Raw genomic sequence first — 20,940 nt, 5'->3', positions numbered from 1 at the left:
GAAGCTGAGCAATTGCCTACGTCTTGTTTGAAGTCTTGCAGCTTTAAGCACCAGAGTCAAATTTAGGACCGGAAAAGGGGGTTATTTCTTTCCAGCAATGAGCTCCCTTTCTCATTCCCAGTCCAGCCTCCACCACTATAACCAGTCCAGTCCCACCCCCAGCCCAGACCACTGCCAGGGACTCCGCCAGACCACCGTCCTCAGCGCCTCCCTCTGGGGATGGGGCAGCTCTGATGCCCTGCAGGCCCAGCTCCCTCTGCCTGGAACCCAATTTGCCTCCCTTCTCAGGACTCCGCTCAAATGTCAGCACCTCCAGGGAGGCCTTCTCGGGCTCTCCCACCTCAACCAGAGTCCCCAGGTGACTGTCTCTCATGGACTTTGTTATTTTTTCCATTTGCCTTGCCATACTTGTAATCATACATTCACCAGCGTGTGGACGCTGTTCTGATAGTGTGCCCCGTCCGTGAAGGGCGGGGACCGTGGCTGCTTTGCTCGGAGCCGTTTCCCCGGTGCCCAGCCCCAGGCCTGGCACACAGCAGCCACTCAGTAAATGTTGAAGGAGGGATCCAGGTAGCCCTGGAAGCTCTGGGCTCCAGGGCGGCAGCCTCCCGAAGCTCCAGGCCAGCCCCATGGAGACTGAACCCTCAGTGGGACCCGCCTCCCACGTCTTCCCTCTCCAGAGCATGGAGGTGCGTCACAGCTAGGTCCCCGCTTCCTTCAAGCCTCTCCCCACCCTGCTCCCCACTGGCAGTCCCCACACCACAGGTTCTCGCCTCTTTGCCGTTGTTATCCTCTTCCTTCAGCCATTGATGCCTCTCCCATCCCCACATGTCTAGAGATTGGCTGAAGTCAGCTGGTCCTGGTGTGCCCCTTGGGACCCGCGTGATTGACTGATTGATTACCCATTCCCTCTCTCTGGGCTTCCTCAATTGAGGGGCTCTAGGGACTCCCCTGGCACTCCAGTGGTTAAGACTTCCACTTGCACTACAGGGGGCACGGGTTTGATCCCTGGTCAGGGAACTAAGATCCCACATGCCGCGCAGCACCGCCAAAAAAACAGAAAACAAAAACCAACCAAAGAGAAAAACAAAACAAAACCCAAAAGCAAACAAAAATAAAAACGAGGGGCTCTAAAGGTGGCCGAAGTGGAATCAGATTTGCATTTCAGAAAGCTACACTAGCTGACCCGGTGGGGACGAACCAGCTCATGAGTGAACCAGCGGGGGGAAAGGCAGAGGCAGGGAGACAAGTTCAGAGGCTTTGCACCAGCGCAGGCCATGACAGGGGATGCTGAGCTGGGGTTCGGCAGTGGGCCTGAAGCTGGGGGCAGTGGAAGTACGAGGGCTTCGGGAGGTGGGCTCAGCATGGCTCAGAGATTTCTGGCAGGTGGCGGGACCCCACAGAAGAGGGAAACACAAGGAAACAGAAGGGTTACTCACCTCCCTCCTCCTTAACGCTTAACATTCTACATTCAGAATTAGCACATGTGCTAATTAAAACCATCTTTCTGAAGAATTTATTATAGGATACTCCAAGCTAATTATAAATTCTCTGTAGCTGATCCTAAGTGATGTGCTAATGTGGTGTTGAAATCTCTTTGGCCATGCTCGTTTAAATTATTCATCAGGCCCTGCAACAGTTGTGAACTGTAATTTAAACAGTCAGCTCATGAATATTCAATTAACACAACAAACACTGGCATGTTTTACTGCCTTGCCGCTCAATATTTTGTATCCTCACCCGTGTTTACATGTTTTTATGAACTCTCGAGAAAAGTGCTGCCTGTTGAAGTCCCTGGTTAAGTGGAGATTGAAACGCTGGGGAGGGGGCAGGAGGCAGCAGGCATTGTTTCTGACAACCCTTCTCAAAAGAGTTGTGGGTGATCAGGCTGGAAGGGGCCTGATCACCTTCCAGATGGGAGGCCCAGAGAGGGCAAGGACTGGCCCTGAGCTCACACAGTAGATCCAAGGCACAGATAGGACTTGGAGTTCAGGGGTGGTTCCCACTGCCTAATCCAACACAAATTAATTGGCAAAGCGGGTCTGAGGACGTCTGACTCTGAGTCAATGTTGGGAACGTAGAGGAGGCCAGGTCTTCCCTGCTCCCCGGCCTTCTGAGGGTCATGGGCAGATGTTGCCAAATCAGGTACAGCCGTTCAGGGTAACAGGCTGTTTTAGAATCCAGGCTGGCTCCACCCTTGAAAATCAGGGCTCCCAGCCCCCTCCATGGCCAGGTCAGAGGACTATGTGCCTCCTCTCTCCGCCGTGAGCTTTAGGGCCCCTGCAACCCGTAAATAGTTTTGAAGCTTCCATAAATGGCTTCCTCCTTTATCCTCACATCCTCCCATGAGGCAGGCACTATGGTGATTCCCATTTTTACAGATGAGAAGACTGAGGCTCAGAGGGCTTGCCCAGGGTAGAGCTCTCCTCTCCTCCCTCTCCTGAGGCTGCACCCTCAAAAAATCATTTTCACAACTCCTAAGGAGCCCATCCCAAGAGAGTTTCATAATAGAGAAAAGTCAGAAATAGCCTACATGTCTATCAGTAGATTACTTTTTACGTTCACAATGAGACAGCCATAAAATCAAATGTTATGCAGCCACTAAAAATAAGGGCACGACCTATCATTATGGTCATGGAAATACATCCATTACCTCCTGTTGCAGAAAATCAGCAGGTCGCAGAACAGCTCCGATAGAAGAGACTGGAAAGTACAGGAAAAGGCACCGTGTTATGGTCCCTTTTATGTAAATTACGTGTATAAATCACAAAGGTATGACGAAAAGATACTTAGCAAATGGTCAGGCTAATAATGGTTATCTGTGGATGGTGCAGTTTTAATGATCTTTTATTTCTTCTTTGTATTTGCTTCTGTTTAATATTTTGACTGTGAACATGTGCCATCTTTAGAAAAATCAATAAAGCTATGTTTTTGAAAGAAAGAAGTAAAAAATCTAAGAACGCTTCATTTCAAAATTTATAGGGTACAGCCAAAGCCACACTCAGGGAAAAGGCACAGCTGTAAAGCTTTTATTATTAAACAGTAAATAGTAAAAGCAAACGAACTAAAGGATCTAAAGTGAAAAATCTAAACATCCACAGGAAAAAAGGAAGAGGGATTAATACACATAAAAGGGAGGGATTAATACACATAAAAGGGAGGGATTAATACACATAAAAGGGAGGGATTAATACACATAAAAGGGAGGGATTAATACACATAAAAGGGAGGTATTAATACACATAAAAGGGAGGGATTAATACACATAAAAGGGAGGGATTAATACACATAAAAGGAAGGGATTAATACACATAAAAGGGAGGGATTAATAAACATAAAAGGGAGGGATTAATACACATAAAAGGGAGGGATTAATACACATAAAAGGAAGGGATTAATACACATAAAAGGGAGGGATTAATAAACATAAAAGGGAGGGATTAATACACATAAAAGGGAGGGATTAATACACATAAAAGGGAGGGATTAATAAACATAAAAGGAAGGTATTAATAAACATAAAAGGAAGGGATTAATACACATAAAAGGGGAAGTGAATAAATGAAGAAAATTGAAACATAACTCTGATGGTTGGTTTTCTGAATAAAATGAATAAAACAAAGTTGACAAACCAATAACATGGTTAAGGATGAGCATAAAAAAAACCGGGAAACTACAATACACAACTTTAGGAATATGACTGTGGTATAATCACAGGTACAAAGCCTATAAAAATTACATTATACTAAATACAATTCAATGGTGATAACTGTATAGATCTCAGTGTGATAAACTATTCATTTTCTGAAGATGGTATATAACCTGTATAGTGAATATATAGATTATACTATAGTCTGCATTTCAATACAGAAAAATGACGAAGCTATCTCATAAAAAGAAAACTACAGAACCATTTCACTATTAAAAATATGTAAAAGAAACATCTTAAGTTACATAATAGGTACATTAAATCCAGCCTCATGTTAAAAAAATATGTGTGTGTGTACATATGTTTAAATATGTATGTATACACGCATGCCATACCCAATTAGAATATATTAATATGTACTGGGAACCCATTAATAAAATTTATTATCTCAATATACTAGGAAAGAAAAACGTATATGATCATCTCAATACATATCTTGGAGCCATTTGATAAAACTCCACAAAAATTATGAGTAAGCTGAAAGATTAGAAATGTCTTTTAAAATATGCTAAAAAACTGACTTTATGCCAAGGGTGAATTTAATCCCCATTTAACTGGGGGGGAAAGCAAAGATCACTGGTCACTGATATCATCCCTATTAAGTGAAAGTTTGACCCAATGCAGTGAAACAAAAAGAAATGAGTTACAACCACTGGAAAGCATCTTCTCTGTAGATGTGATAGCATTTCTAGAAATCCTCAAAACCTCAAATTCTCAAGTTAGAATTTGAGACAGCCAGATAAAAGTAAATATAAGAAATACACTGCTTTCTTATTTACCCACAAAAAAACAGAAAACGTAATTGAAAAGTTCTAACCATAATAGCAAAAATATAAAATTCTAAAGAATGAAATTTATAAGAAATATGTTGGACCCATACATACGTATGTATATGCATATGGACATATACATATATAAAACTATAAAGAAAGCAAAAATTATTGAAATAAATGGCGATTCACATTGTTCCTGAATGGGACAACTCAAGAGTATAATGATATAAAATCTCTCCATTTTAATTTGTGGATGTAATGAAATTCCAATGTAAAAAAGTATATCCAGGATTAAACCCAAGCAAGACCAGAGGGCATGAGTAAGTTGAATGGGAAACAGCAGACCACACATCATGTCACAAAACACAGTTGCACCAACGCCTCAATTCACACCCACGGCTGTGTTGGGGAGGGGGAGTCCTGTACAACCTGCCGAAACGAGAAGGAAAGGACCAAGTACGACTTACAGATGGGCCAGTTCCCCATGTGGGTACACACCAAAAGTGGGTGATGACTCTATTTTAGCAACATTCGCGGCAGGTCTTGAAAGAGAAGAGAGCGGTAAAATCTTCCCAGGGGATGGAATGTGAGCAATTGCACCCCATCATCCACTTTGTGCGGCAGGAGAGGTGGCTGAGGTGAGACTATACAGTCCATTCTCATAACTCACGGTGGTTCTGTGCTATAAAGCCACCTCCAACACTGAATCAGTGAATAGTGAACCACCACTCCTAGGAGAAATAAGGGATTAGGTTCCTGCGAGCCTCTGGTCACAGGAAAAGATGATATTCTCATCAACCTATCAATATACAACCTTGTTTTATGTGTGTTTCTGTTTAAAAACACCTCATCTGGTATGTATCATTGACTCATTAATATTGAATTCCAGGCACTGTCACTCATGTCTGAACACACCCATTTTCTCTGTAAATAAATTACAGCCTTCCTGAGCTTTGGGACACCAGGCAGCACTTCGGCACTACAATTGGGGGCCACTTTAAACAGTGAAATCAGCCACAAAAGGCAAGAAAATGTGAAAAATGTGGCACTCAATAGACCTTGAAAAGGAGACTTGTTTACAGCATGAAAGCTGAAACAAGAAGGCAGAACATCACCCCCTGTGACCTCAGCAGGGAATGTGAGATTTGGATTACAAAGTACCATGAGCATTGATTTGGGGGTTCTAAACGAATTTTGGCAAGTAGATGAGTTGGCAAACACAGAAATCTGCCAATAATGAGAATCAAGTGTATACAGAGTCACAGCAGGAGCCCATGGCCTGGCTGGCTGGTCAGAGGCCTGGATGGCAAGGAGCTGTGAGCTTGGGGGCCAGTTGTCTGGGGTAGAGGCATATGGATCGAGTTATGGGAGTGGGCACAAAGTGCGATTTTTGAATCACATTTTTGCCAACCAGAAGGCATTCACCACGGGAGAGGCACTGAATGATCACACAGACAAGATGGTGCACCCGATGCCTTAACCAGTCTTCATCACCAGCCACCGCAGAACCGGCACTGGGCACATGGATGGAATAGCCCAGGTGCAGAGATGAGGCTATACGTGGACCCGATGACATGAACTCCCATGGACCAAGGCCAGTTTAGCTGCTGCTGCCTCTGACTATCCACCCTCTCAACCACAGAGACCAGTGCTGAGCCCCCAGCGTGGCACTAGTCCTTGGAGAGGTCACCCAGTCCTGGATGGTAAGTTGATTACACTGGGCCTCTTCCATCTTGGAAGAGCCAGTTCATCCTCTCAGGGACAGATATTTTGGGCACAGTCTGCCTCTCCTATCTGCAGTGCCTCAGCCAGCTCTCTGGGGCTGACAGAAAGCCTGGTTCACAGGCTTGGAATCACATATGGCATAGCATCCCACCAGGGGGCCCACTTCACAAAGACAGAGGCATGGGGATGGGCCTGTCACCATGGGATCTATGGGTCCCATCACATATCTCCCCAGGATCTGGCCTCTAGAATGCAGGAATGGCCTTCTACAGGAGCAGATGAAGCACTAGCTTGGGGATAACACTCTGAAAGAATGGGGTGCTGACCTTCAGGACGTGGTACCTGCATTAAATTGGAGACCTCCACGTGGTTCTGTGCAGAATACGTGGGTCCAGGAACCAAGGGGTGGAAGCAGGAGTGGTCCTACTCTTCATCACTCCCAATGACCCACTAGGGGATCTTATGCTTCCTGGTCCAGTAATTCTGGGCTCTGCCCAGTTGGAGAACCTGGTCCCCAGAGGGGGACACAACAGATCCGGCTGCTGCTGGGGCCCTTTGGACTTCTTATATCTAGGGACGAGGAGGAGAGAGGGGAACTCACCATCGTGGCAGGAACTGGCCCTGCCTGGCGGGAGAAGGGAGGTCTGCCCTGTGGGTGCAGGGAGGAATACACATGTATCCCAGGTGACCCACTCGGTGCCTCTCACCCCTCCCTTCCCCACTGCGACTGTACATGGACAGGTGCAGCAACCCGGACCTGAGACGTGTATGTGTGAGGAAACAGACCTCTCGGGAGCAGATAAGACATGTAAGCCACCAGATCAGCGGGGGTGATAGAGGGGAATTGAACCAAGGACGGCACTGGAGGATGAGTACTGATCACATTTCCAAGAGCAGAGGCAGCAAGGAAGGCTGTCACTAGTTCCACTACATCTCCTTCAGGAACCGGGGTCCAGGGAACCGTGGAGATCCCGCTCCCTCGCCTGCATGGAGAAGCAGATCTGTGTGGCACAAGGAGTGGACTGTGGTGGCCACGGAAACGCACCACTCAGCTCTCCTGCTGTGAGAACCCAGCTGCTGCTCTTCTGGCTCCAAGAACGTGCTCTCACCAAGGCCACGCTTTCCACAGGCCACCCCAAGCCAGTGACTGAGCACACGGGGGTACTGAGGCAGGGCCATCTGGTGAGACATGCAGCTCCTCCAATGGGGATTTTGGTTCAAGGATCCCCCCTTGGCCTGGCCAAACCTTTCTTGAAACTATGCTGCTACCCAAGACTCTTCCTGCCCAATCCCTCTTCCTCCCGCCCTCCCTCCCTCCCTTCCTTCCTTCCATAGGTATAAACCTGCATCACAGTCTGGAATTCCCCCCACCTCCCGCCTTCTCTTTCTCCCTCTTCAACAAACCTCTTCCATGTCTAATCCCGTCTAGCGCTGCTTCTTGGTGGAGTCGAACTAATGCAACCAGAATCCCTGTTTGGGAGAAAACTGTACTTCTTTTGACTTGTATTGAGAAATATACCAATACCTTGCTCAGGGTGGAGGGTGGACCCAAGGATGCTCAGTTTAAACCAAAGGGGCCCTAAAGTAACCTCTAAGGAAGGCAGGTCCTATTCACGGAGGAGCCTTCATTCAGCTGAGCTCAGAGGTATGTCTACATCTGTAGGTCTGGGGACCAATGCTGAACTTCAGGGGATTATGGTGTGAGACCGAACCAAGAGGATCCTGACGCCGAACACGCCATGGGGGCAGGGATGAGACAGAGAGGTCATCACAGTGTCAGTGTGGCCAAGAGGGGACTCGGGAGCACAGACATGTGTCAACATGATGGGTACCCCCAGAAGACCCCCAGGGAAGCAACTTTCTCTACCAGTATTTGGGCAGGTAGATTTCTTGGGGGAAACTAGAAAGGATACAGAGTCCTCCGTGTGGGTTGGCAGGGAAGAAAAACAGCTCATACACGAAGTGCTTAGAGACAAATAATAGCATTGTTATGGCTACCATGCTGAGCATTTTATAAGCATTATAGCATTTAATTTTCAAAACAACCCCATAAGGTAAGGGTTATTAACATATCCATTTTATGCATAAGAAAGCTAATGATCAGAGGGGGTGGGGTAACTTGCTCAACACAGCAAGCAGCTGGAGGGACTCAGATTTAAATCCAGGTCTCCGGAAGTCCAAAGCCAGTGATATTAATTTTTGCAAATTACTAACCCCTTTTCAGCAGTCACAGAGACACGGTGTGAGTGTCCAGGGTAAGGGGCCGTAGCAGAAGCTAAGCTCCTATTCCCAGAGGACAGTTTTGTTTCTGGTGTCATTGGCTGGCCTTTGGTCACCTGCGCTGTGGATACCTGCGTGGGTGGCAGGCTTCCGCTATGTGCGGAACCTGGGCACAGAACCTGGTCCCTACCACACTGGGGGTTATGAGAAGATACAGTTCCAGTTTACTGTGACCAAGGTCGCAATGGTGGGGACATGCAGAGAAGGGCACAGTCAATTTGCTGGCTGGAGTTAACCCGCTTCTCCTAGCAGGGGCACAGCAAGTAAGAACACATCACGTACACAAGGCAGGTGAAAGGGGGCGGGGAGGAGGAATCTTATGTGCAAAGGCATAGGGGTCTGAGGTCTGGGGTTCCCAAGCGAGAAAAGGAGTCCTTTTCTCCTTCTGGGATGGAGGAGTGACCACCTCAGGCAGACCCTTTGGGCCCAGGATCTCGGGCAGGGGATGTCGCCCTGTGCCTTTAGCCGAAGCCTAATTCATCAGGTCTAGCTGCTGCCAGGGCTGCAGATGTCGCTTGAGTCTTTTGGTCCGACAACCCATACTCTGTCCGCTCATGATTTCCGAGAACAGGCTGTTCCGATTGCCCTTAGCTGGCACACTGCACAGTCCCCCAGACACAGCTAGCAGAACCCTGCCTCCCGGTCACACAGAGGTCCTGGTGAGCCCCCCGGCCTGGGTTCCCTTTCTTTTCCCCCGGTACATACTGTTTCTAATTCTGCATAGGCCCTTGGTGCACAATGAAAGCCTCGCAATCTAAGGAGATGCGGCCTGAAGTCCTTCTGATCCCAGGCTGCAGACGGTCCTCACACCAGGGTTTCTGCTTTAAGGCCTAGCCAAAAGGAGGCATGGGGGGCTGGGACGAGTCAGGAGCCATAGGCAGAGGTGTGGATCCTCTGCATCCTCTGGGGAAAAAGGTTTGCAACTGTCACAGGTGTGATGACATTCTCAAGGCAGACAGAAACGCAAGTGACAGTTCTGTGTGTCCTAAAAACGGAGAACTCAGGACTCAGCTGAGGAGGATGGCGATCCAGTGGTTTTGAGCGGGATCAGAATCCCCTGGAGGGCTGGTTAAACACAGGTTGAGGGCCCAGGAGGGGGCCTGAGAATCTGCATCTCTTAACAACTTCCCAGGTGATGCTGATCTTGCTGGCCTTAGGATCCTGTTTTAGATGTAGATACTGCCGGAGCCCCAACGAGAACAATTCCTGGGAGTGTTGACTGTGAAAGGTTCATGGCTGCCTCCTTCTCTAAGAATTGCCCTTGGCCAATGGGAGCCTTCCTGCCTAGGAACTTACGCACATGCCTCACCCATCCTGGCCTGTGACCAATGACTGACACCACACACAGGAGTCTAATTCATGCTTAAGAGCTCCCTGTGGAACCAGGTAGACCTCCCTCTGGCACGGATCTGGACACCACCTGGAATATCTCATTTTCTCCTTGCAAATATCCCTTGAGGAAACGGCAGCACAGAGAGGGTGAGCAGGTGGCTGAGGTCACACAGCTGATCACACGTCTGACCTTGGAGCTCCCACCCGACTCTCCCCCAACCACTAGGCTCTGAGCTGCAATGTTGAAGGCACAAGACACTTGGGGTCAAGGGAACGAGGCTCCTGTCCTGCCTCCACCACTTCCTGGCTGTCTCTGGACAAGCCACTTGCCCTCTGAGTCTCAGGTACGCATCTGTTAAATGAGGCTAATTCCATCTCCCTCCAAAGTTGATGAGATAAGGTGGGCCGTAAGATGGAATAGACTATAGGGTCCCCATCTGGCTTACTTACCAACAATAATGTAGGCAGCACTCTACAGTTTGTGAAGTGTTTACACACGCAGCATTTATTTTTCATTCATTTCTTCACTCACTCAGTCATTCAACAAACCCGTATCGGTCACCTGCTACATCTCACACAAGAAGCTAAGCACCAGGACCATCCATCCACACATCTGTCTGGCTCTCACAGCCACCCTGTGGGGTAAATAGCACCAGCTCCACCTCACCTGAGGCTCAGAGAGAGGGAGTTATGCCCAAGGTCACCCACCAGGGCAGAAGAGACTCCATACTCCCGGTTAAGTGCTACCACTTGGACCCCGGCTGCCACCATCACCGCTGGGGCCACAGCCCAAGCCAGCTGGTGTGCTGAAATCTCTCCCAGGATGCCCTTCCTCTCGAAATGCTCTTGGTGTCTCGACTTCAGGAGTATATCGATGCTCTCTTCTGGAGCCTTATTATTTTGATGAGTTTTATTTGTGCTGCTGCCTTTTATAAAGACCCCGAGTTCTAAATGGACAAAGCCACAAGATGAGAAAAAGAGGGCATGGGACTGACTTTTTATTATCCGGCAGAGCAAGGGGAAAATGACTCCAATAGATCTCAAGTTTTATGTGCTCCAGACATTCTGCAGAGCCAGAGATGGTTTCTCAGCAATGCCGATGGTACATTAAAAGCTCATTTTCCCAAACGTGGTACTGAATATGCACTCGGAGGAATGAGCCATTATACTGGGTAATATCGAAGCTGCAGCTGACGAATGTTGCTGAGATTTTCCGTGAATTCTCCCTCGCAACTCGGGAGCAGGTCTCAGAGGGAGAGGTACTCTGCTGAGCTGGGCATCTGGCCCAGAATGGAAGTTAAATGCCTGGCCCTTGCACCCTTCGCGGCCAGAGGGTCACGGCTCCAATTAGGAGCCTGGCAAGGGGTGGGGAGGATGGACACCAGAGGGCACCTAAGTGATCGTAAAACATCACAACCGTTTGGTGAATCTCAGCAGAAGAGGTGGCAATTGGGTCTGAATAAGGACATCCAGGCAGGTGTGAAGTTTCCTCCCCTCAGGCTTCTGCTGCTGTTCTCTGGCCCCTAAGGCCCAGCCCCAAGGCCACCACCTCCAGGAAGTCCTCCCTGCTACTACTCTTCTCTGAGCTTGTCAGCACTCCTCTGCTCCTCACTCCAAGCTAGCACCTCACACTTCATGCTGTGGTTACTTATGAACGTGAATGGCTTGACCCAGAGTCGGTTAAAGGGGTTCTCTATCTTGGCTCATTCACCCCCTTGCTCATTCAATAATTCACGTGAAGGCTGTACAGGTTGGCTAATGGAGTGCACAGGCTGGGGAGTCAGCCCATCTGGGTTCAAATCTGGGCGCCACCACTTAGTGGTGGTGTAGCCAAGTGATTTATCTCTCTGGGCCTCTGTTTTCTCATCTGCGAAATGGCAACAATAATACCCTTCATCAAGATGAAGGATTAAATGAGATAACAAATAGAAAGGGCTTAAGTAGGTGTCAAGCATATAATAAATGCTACATAAATGTTAGCAGATTACAGATAATTCATCCATTTATTTAGAAAAAGTTCACCGAGAGGATATAGGGGTCAAACAAGGAGTGGTCCTTGCCTTCCAAAGGCCAAGATAAGGAATCCGTGACCACAGGGAGTGTGAGTGGTGCTCCAGGGGGCTAGCCATCATGGTTCTGTTCTTGGAGATGCTCCACATCAGTGAGCTGCTGGCTCTTGTCTGGCACAGGGGTTGTGGGTGAATAAGACAGCCACAGGGAGAGCCAAGCGGACACCAAGCTGAAATCATGGCTGCCATTACCCTTCCCCCTCCCCCAGGCTGTGAGCACCCCAGGGCATCTTTGAATCCCCTGTGACTTAGATACCACCCTGCAGGCAACCTCGATTCACCCCATATACGGCCTGAAGGGTGCAGAGAGCACTGGGCTTGGAGCCAGAGACCTGGATTCAAGTTCCATATCTACCCTTTTTCTCACTGTGTGACCCTGGACAATAATCTGCCTCCTCCCATTCATTCCGTCGATAAACAGAGATTGAGGGTTATCTGCGAGCCAGGCCCTTGTTAGATGCTGGTGCCAGAGAAAAGCATAAAGCACAGACCCAGCCTTCAGGCTGTGCCGGGCTGGTGGTACAGACGGGCATCTAAATGGCCAACCACATATTTCCATGAATTCAGACTGATCTCACCTTTATTTAAATTTTTGATACACAGTTCATCATATTTTTTGGTGGTAATTTTGGTTTATAAAAATACTGCATGAAAAAAATGACTTATCTTGATTCCTGAGTTTTTGGCCACATCCTCAAGTTTTGTGATGGAGGCAAGTACCTACACCCAGCCCAAAGGATCCAGAGAGCCTCCAAGAGAAGATGACTTCTGAATTGGGTGCTAACGCAGGAGCAGGGGTCCACCAGGTTGACAAGGGGGAAGGGGCTTCCAAGCAGAGGGGACAGCATGCAGTGGTTCTCCAACAGGGGTGATTTTGACTGGGGGCTGCTCCTAGAGGCCAGGGATGATGGGTAGAGGCCAGGGATGCTGCTAGACATCCTCCACTGCACAGAACTGCCCCCACAACAGAAACTGATCCGGCCCCCAATGCTGGTAGGTCCAAGAATTGTGAAACGCCACGCTAAAGCACCAAGGGGTGAAACATCATGGCGTCATGCTACCTTGGGCTGATTCCTTGGCTTCTCTAAGCCTCAGTTTCTGCATCTGAAAAATGGGGATAAAAATGCTGCCTACTTTAGAGGGTTATTGGGAAGAGGCAATAGCACCACATCTGTACACAGCAGGTGCTCAATAAATAGCCCTATCTTTTCCTGCTTTGAACACCCCTCAAACTTTATAGCAAACCCTTCTCAAAAGAGACAGCTTCCCTGGGTTCCAAAGAAAACTGGGACATGGAAAAGAATACGTCTTGTTCTTTCCCGACCTTCCTCTTCGAGAAAACCATGAGTCTTATCTCTCAACGGACGTGAGCCTGTTCGTAGAGAACTAGCCCGTGTGTTGGCTTATCACTGGCCTGAGTTTTAACAGGGACTGAATTTTTATGGCTGCGTTATAAACCTTTGCAAAAACCATTTTTAAACTAAAATACGCTGACAGGTTCTTAACTACTATAGCTACTAAATTAAGCATGAGGGATGGGGGTGGTGGTGGGGTGCAAAAGGAAACAAAAGTGCCCTGAAAGAGTCAGTGGAGGTAAAATAATGTTCATTAAAAATAGAAAAACAAACACACAAAAACATCTTTTGTGTTCAACTTCATACTCGTACATCATAATGGTTCCAGTAAAAGGCCATTTCCCCCTGAGATAATAAAAGAATTGAATTTTTCCTTATCGGTCATCTATTTTTCTAGCTGAAGCTATTACTCCCGCTCTGGGGTTGCTAGGCAACAAGAAATATTAATAGCAGCTTTTATTAGCTTAGCTTTTGCAGCCGAGTACCAGAATGAGAAAATGGGAAACATAAATGTGTTACATAAATCTTTCAACCTTTCAGAGCCGGTGTTAGTCTCTGTTTTCATAATGATTTATTGAAGTGATGGTTCATTTATGAGAAAAAGGAGTACAGGATAAGAAAATGGAGCAGTCCCCTGCAGGAGTGTTTGAAAATAAATAATTATAGCAGGGGAGCAAAAGCTGTTTAAAGCCATTTTTCCGAGTTTTATGAAATGTAAAAAGACATTTCTTTCGCTTATTGCCTCTAAAAAACAGGGGGAAGGAGTTTCTTATGGACTCTGCGGAATATAAAGAAACCTCTGGACTCTGGGTTCCCCCGCCCCCGTGTAGGAGCCTCAGAGGCCCATTTCGGACATAAGTACCCCACTCCCACCCCCAGAGGAAAATTAGCCAAAAACATGGCAACCAGGAAAAGTTCAGGCTGTAGAAGTCCTTGCAGACACCCTACTTTTACTAAGATGGATCCTTCCCCTGGTCATACAGCCAACAGGAGTTGGGTTCGGGGCCCTCACTTTCTTGGCAAGCAGTGGTACTGTCACTTTGCTGTTGCTCTCGAGCGCTGAGCCTTGACCAAGGCCCTAGTTTAATGAATATGCCCGTCCCCTGTCCACCCCCAGCCTCTGACCTGCCCTCCCCGACACCCACCTCTTGGACCAGCCCCACGTTGGCGACTCAGCCCAACAACGGCTCCAGCAAAGCTGACCCCAGGCATGTCAGGCTGGACAAACATAGATACCCAAACCTCATCAGTAAAATGAATAAATTAATAAATAGAGTAGCTTACATTTATTGAATGCCCACTGTGTGCCAGGCAACTGGGTACTTGCCTACATCTGATCATTGAATCCCCATAAGCTCCAATCAGGCAAGTAACACTACCTCCATTTTACATATGAAAAAACCTGAGGCGCCGGGGCGATTAACCCCTTGCTCTGGGTCACAGGGTGGAAGGTAACAAATGGTGGAACTGCGTTTTGAACTTAGGTTGGCCTAACCCCAGAGCCCACGTTCCTAAATACTGGGTAATACTATACATCAAGAAAACAAAACAAAACACACACACACACACACACACACACACACACACACACACACAAAATATGATCACAAATTCCTGTCCTCCCCTGCATTCATGCCCTTCTGCAATGTGACTCTGCCATTTCTCCCTTCAAGAGGTGGGGTCTATTTCTGGACATGAGCAAATATGACACAAGCTGAGGTTTGAAGTGGTTGCACATCGGAGCCTCTTTCTTGATGCTCTTGGGAGCCCTGTGGCCATCACCATGTGAACAAGCCTATGCCACCATGTGAGGAAAGACCTGTGACCACGTCATCCCCATTGACCCCAGCCAACTGCTGAGATGTGAACAGGGCCATCCTAGGCCACGCAGCTCCAGCCAAGCTGCAAGCTGACCGGAGAAGTCAGCCAAGCCAGTCCAGATCAAAAGAACTACCTTGCTGACCCACAGAAGCACAAGAAATAGTAAAAGTTCATTGTTTGCTTTAAGCCACTAAATGTTGGGGTAGTTTGTTACACAGCAAAAACTAACTGATTCAATTGTAAAACAACGACAACAATGAAAAACAAATCATGCATTAAGGGCAATAAAATGAATGAATAGGTTGGACTAGGCTGGGGGGGGGCGCAGGGAGAGGTGTCTCTACTGGTCCTGTGGCTCAGAAGACCAGACGACCAAAGGTTGGGGGTCTTTGGTCCCTTTTTCTTAGACTCCAGAGGGGATCCCCTGCATCTCAATTTGTGAGAATCAAATAGAGGGAGACCAAGTCTCCTGGGTGGAGAAGGAATAAGTCAGGGAAGGGAGGAGGACAGAGAGAGGAGATTGGAGGGGAAGAGTAAGAACAGAAAGAGAAGGGGGAAGGAGGTGTGGGGGGGGATGAATATTAAGGACCTTCCCTGGTCAATACACAGGCCCTGCCCATAAGCTCTGAGCCCTGCCCCCAGGCTCCAGACCCTAAACCAGGGTTGCAGGCTCTCTCATGGGAACCACCTCCAAGGCAAGGGGGTGAAACGCAACTAAGAAACTGCCCAGCCCTCTCCCCAAAAGTCCTTCCTAGGATGCTATCCAGGAAAGACCCTTCACTTGGTATGGCCCCCAGCCCTCTCTGTGCAGGGAGAAGATCCAGCCTTGGCGAGACAATTTGGGAGAGAGCCCTAGAACACAAAGGGTCTAAAACTACCAGTCTAGCACTCAGGATTTTAATCCAAGTTGATAAGTTTTGAGCCCCCCAGGCTAGTGGCATGTGTTGCGGTGGTAGCAGGGTCTCTCCAACCCCAAAACCATATGCTTATTCAGAGTGTCACAGCTGGCAAAGCAATTATCCCCATTTTCCTATCTGTGAGTTCACCAGAGATGGAATCCCAATCCACATTCTATAGATGGGAAAACTGAAGCTGGGAGAGAAGTGACTTATCCAAATTCCCAGAGAAAGCGGTAAACGAGAGTCGATGCTGGAGGAGAATGTTCGAACGACGGCTGTGCGCCACCCCTGTGCTAACTGAAGCCCAAGGCTGGACCACAGAATTTTAGTGACCCACAGGGCTCATCTTAGGGAGACCCCACATTTCCCAAATCACCGGAACCCATGGCTGATTCTGCCAGAACTCCCTTCCCATCGAGCCCCGTCTCCACCTGTCCAAGGCTCTCCCAGGAGTGTCTCTAGTCTCGAAAAAGGTACAGGTTCCCCAGGAACTTATCTGGGGGCATCAAGCTTTGTCCCTTCCCAGGATAATTCCTCTTCTGGGTAAGCCAGGACCATAAGCTCGAGCATTTCCCAAGGACGACTGCAAAGTAAATTATTTCAGACTTAACAGAGGCTGCGTAATAAATTCCACTCTTCTAGTTTCTTTGGGTATTTTAGAAACTGATTTATACATACAATATCTCTCTCAAAATGAGACAATCAACACAGGATAAAATTACTGAGTTATGAAAATAGGGGTCAGATGGAGGTGCGGTGCTTTAAATTAAACTGGCAAAATATATCTTTCATACTAAATTGACTCTTTTTGTCTTGGAAATGAATGTTTAATCAGTTAAGATGCTGAAGTCGAGGGAGAAGCCTTAAGCATATTTAATTTTGTAAAAGGAGCCCGCTGCTCCTTGTATAGGACTCCCGCCGGCAGCCATATCTTTAAAGCAGAAGAGCCGACTCCCATGCATGCTGGGAGACCACGCGGGCCGGGCAGGGGACCAAAAGGAACTGGTGGCCTCTGGCATCAGAGCCAAGAGGGCTTGGCGTTAATGAGATGGCTGTCAAACACCTTGGCCTCATCCGCTGCTCCAAGGACCACATCCTTGACATCTCAGCCTGTGCAGAGAGCACCTGAGGCATCCTGGTCGTTGGCGCATCCTCTGTGCCACTGGTGACCCTGCAGCCAAGCTGCCCCATCCCTTGGGCACCTGCTAAAACTGAGAGGCGCATGGTAGACAGCTGCAAATAAATTCTGGTTTTATGACCTAATAACTATGTTATACTCATTCATTCATAAAGTACATAAACTACTAGTCCTTCAGGAAGCAATAACCCCACATCTGAGCCAGCTGCCTCTTCTAGGGGGACAGAGCAACATGCACTGATTCTATCAGAGCATTTACTGCATTTTCGAAAATGGGCTCTTCACCTGTCTCTCCACCTGCACCAGGAGTTCCTCAAGGGCATTTTGTAGATCCAGAGTTCAGAACAATGCCTGGTACCTAGCTGGCTCTCAATCAAGGCTGATCACTGTGGTTAAGTCCAAAAATGGCCTCTTCAAGACATCAGATTCTAATCCCTGGAACCTGTAAATGGTACTGTATTTGGAAAAAAGAGTCTTTGCAGATGTGATTAAGTTAAGGCTCTTGGGATGGGGAGATGATCCTAGATTATTCCTAAATGCCCTAAGTACTTAACCATCCTTATAAGAAAGGCAGAGGGAGATTTCACTGACAGAAGAGAAGGCGATGTGATGACAGGCAGAGGTTGGAGTGATGCAGCCACAAGCCAAGGACAGCTGGCTATCACAAGAGGCTAGGAGAAGTATGGGATGGATTCTTTCCCAGAGTCCCTGGAGGAAGGTCACTCCTCCTGACACCTTGATCTTGGTCCAATGATACAGATTTTGGACCTCCATCTTCCAGAGCTGTGAGAGAATAAATTTCCGGGGTTTTTTTTGCGGCATGCGGGCCTCTCACTGTTGTGGCCTCTCCCGTTGCAGAGCAACAGGCTCCGGACGCGCAGGCTCAGCGACCATGGCTCACGGGCCCAGCTGCTCCGCGGCAGGTGGGATCCTCCTGGACCGGGGCACGAACCCGCGTCCCCTGCATCGGCAGGCGGACTCTCAACCACTGCGCCACCAGGGAAGCCCAATTTCCGTTGTTTTTAAGCCACCGAGTTTGTGACAATTGCTAGAGCAGCCACAGGAAACTAATACAATCACCTACCTGCTGTGAGCCGCCATTTCCTCACTGCAGTCGTTCCTGCCTCACTCGGAACTTGGGAGCATTACGTGGGATAATGTTTGTAAAGCCTCCTGCACAATGCTTAACATCTAGAGGGTGCTGACACAAATTCCAGCATCACCCACATAGCATGCACATCCATACACACAGACACACACCTTCAAGCTTCAGCTCAGACAAATTTAAAACAATTGTCTTCAAGGGTGCTTTGTCCCTCTTTGCCATATAGTCCCAATGGATGGACACGTTCTTATTTGGTTTCCTACTTGGTCCGGCAGCCTTCCCCTGGGGAAAATAGTTTGGCTTATCTTTCATTTCACAACGAGGGAATATAAAACCCAGTGAACCCTTGAAAACTCTCACTAATGGAAGAATTAAAGCTATCTGAATTTGTGAAGCATCTTAAACATGCACTAGTCTTTAAAGAAATCTGGAAAGTGGCTACAAAGTACCTATTTGGACTGAGCCCAACAAAAGCATTTTCTAGGAGGAAGGATCGGGGGGGTCATCTCTGATAAACAGATAATATCCTTTGTAATTATCAGAGCTATTATAACCAGGTGGCCCTACCAAGGTACCTGTGAGTATCTGCAGTCTGTTCCTTTAGGTAAATGAGACTAATGGGAAAACACTGCCGTTTGGTTACAGTGGGAATTCATTTTTATGACTAATAATAACAATAGCAAACATTCCCTGATTGTTTACTCTCTGCCAGACATTTGTTAAGACTTTACATACATTATCTCAGATACACATCACTGCAAGAAAAGAGGACTGAAGCTCAGGATGTGGGACCAGGATTAATACGGGTCCGTGGGATGCCGGAGCCCACGCATTTATCACTAGCCCACACTGTCTCCACTGACCACCAGCATCCCAGACCAGTGACACTGTGGACCAGAACTGCAGCTAGACGCACCCCTTATCCACGGCCCTCCCCAGGGTACACACCAGAGACGTCTGCAGGGCCCCGCCCCTGCCTCTGTTACCATAAATCCCGAACCAGGATGGTCTGGAATTGTGAGGTTTTTGTTAGGAAATTAGCTGGGCAAGCAGCTAAGGTAAAAGCGTTGTAACAAAGTGGAATTAAAACCACATGGCTGTGGAATCCGCAGGTCTCAGAGAGAGAAGGGGAAGCGGAGAACCTGCATTATTGATGGGCTCGTTCCTCAACAAATGGAGCATCAATTTCCATTGAGCACTTTAGTCAGACCCTGAACAGTATAAAATGTGGGGCTTGAGTTGGCTTCCTCCCTCCCTCCCTCTCTCCTTCTCTCCTTTTACATCTCACGAGCTTCGAAAAAACAAAAGTGACGCGGCTCTCAAAAGTATACATAGAGTATACCAGGTTTTTTTTTTAAGCAAGGAGATTTGGCGGTAATAAGAGTAAACAATAAATAAATAAAATACAGTTAAGACTGTTAGACGATAAACTGTATACCTGAAGGTCCCAGGCATCTGCTAGAATTGGGCCACAAATTTGGCCATGACCTCTGAGCAGCCTCTGCAGAGATAAACATGATCCATCCAACATCATGTGATTCTGATGGGAAATCAATTTAGTGGCCCCTCCACCTGTCAATAGGTGTGTTTGTGACAAAATCAAGGACTGCTTCCTCCTGGACACAGTGGTGGGTCCAGCCATGTTGTCATGGTCCTCCCTGGAAGACCCAAACTGTCACCTGCCAGAGACATCAGGGAAGATGTTGGCTGCTGGAAGCCTTCATGCCTGCTGCACAGATGACACTAACGATACTGCTGGAGTTCCTGGATCCAGCTATGCCTGAAACCCTTTGTCCACCCCTGGATATTTCAGTCTTTTTTTCTGCATCAGCTCATTTGAGTTTGATTACTGTCACTTAGGAATGAACTTAAGGGTTGTGACTAGCTGTGAAGGAAAAAGCAAAAATAAACACACATCACAGTCATTCAGGAGAAGTACTAGAATTCCCTTAAGGAGATTTTTCCCATTGTACAAAAAAATCTCTACTGATCTTCTATAGGTCTTGATTGTTCAAAGCAACCATCCATGCTGAAGAATCATACATTTCCTCAGCGTGGTATTCAGGATCTTTACGATCAGGCCCTGCTAGTTTCCACTCCTCTCTCCCTACATAGCTCCATGTCCTTTCTCTCCAGCCCAATAAAAAGAATGACCTACATGCCACTCCTAAGCACAGCATGAGGCTCCTGCCTCTTGCTTTTGTACATGCTGTTCCCTCAGCCTGGAAGGTCCTTCCCTTCCCTGGTCTGCCTGCCAAATTTCCACACATCCTCAAAACTCTAAGTCAGTAATCACCCTCCTCCCTGCTGGCTGAAGCAATACGATATTTTAAAAATAATCTGATTCTATTTACATGAAATGTGCATAATAGGCAACTATATAGTAGATCAGTGGTTGCCTAGGGCTAGATGATGGGGGGATTTGGGGATGATGGTTAAAGGGTATAAGGTTTCTTTTGGGGGTGATGAAAAGGTGCTAAAATAGAGTGTATTGATGATTACACAACTCTGTGAATATTCTAAAAGCTACCGAACCATATACTTCAAGTAAGTGAATTGTATAGTAGGTGAATTATATTTCAATAATAAAGACTTTTTTTTTTTTTTGGCCACACCAAGCAGCTTGTGGGATTCTTAGTTCCCTGACCAGGAATCGAACCCAGGGCCCCTGCAGCAGAAGCACAGAGTCCTAACAGTTGGACCGCCAGGGAAGTCCCCCTCAATAAAGTCTTTA

At 47.5% G+C, this 20,940-nt stretch overlaps 1 protein-coding gene across 1 annotated transcript in view; it reads right to left on the bottom strand.

Annotated features, from left to right (window-relative positions):
* TOX2 (TOX high mobility group box family member 2) overlaps nucleotides 1–20,940 on the bottom strand; it is a 136,151-nt gene that overhangs the window by 25,304 nt on the left and 89,907 nt on the right. The gene's annotated exons all lie outside the window — the stretch shown is intronic.

This window comes from Delphinapterus leucas, chromosome 15 (genome assembly GCF_059928025.1).
Source record: "Delphinapterus leucas isolate spDelLeu-1000000601 "Yukka" chromosome 15, BTC_Dleu_Yukka2, whole genome shotgun sequence".
NCBI lineage: Eukaryota > Metazoa > Chordata > Mammalia > Artiodactyla > Monodontidae > Delphinapterus > Delphinapterus leucas.
Note: the sequence above shows the minus strand (reverse complement) of the source record. Positions and strands in the feature narration are given on the sequence as shown.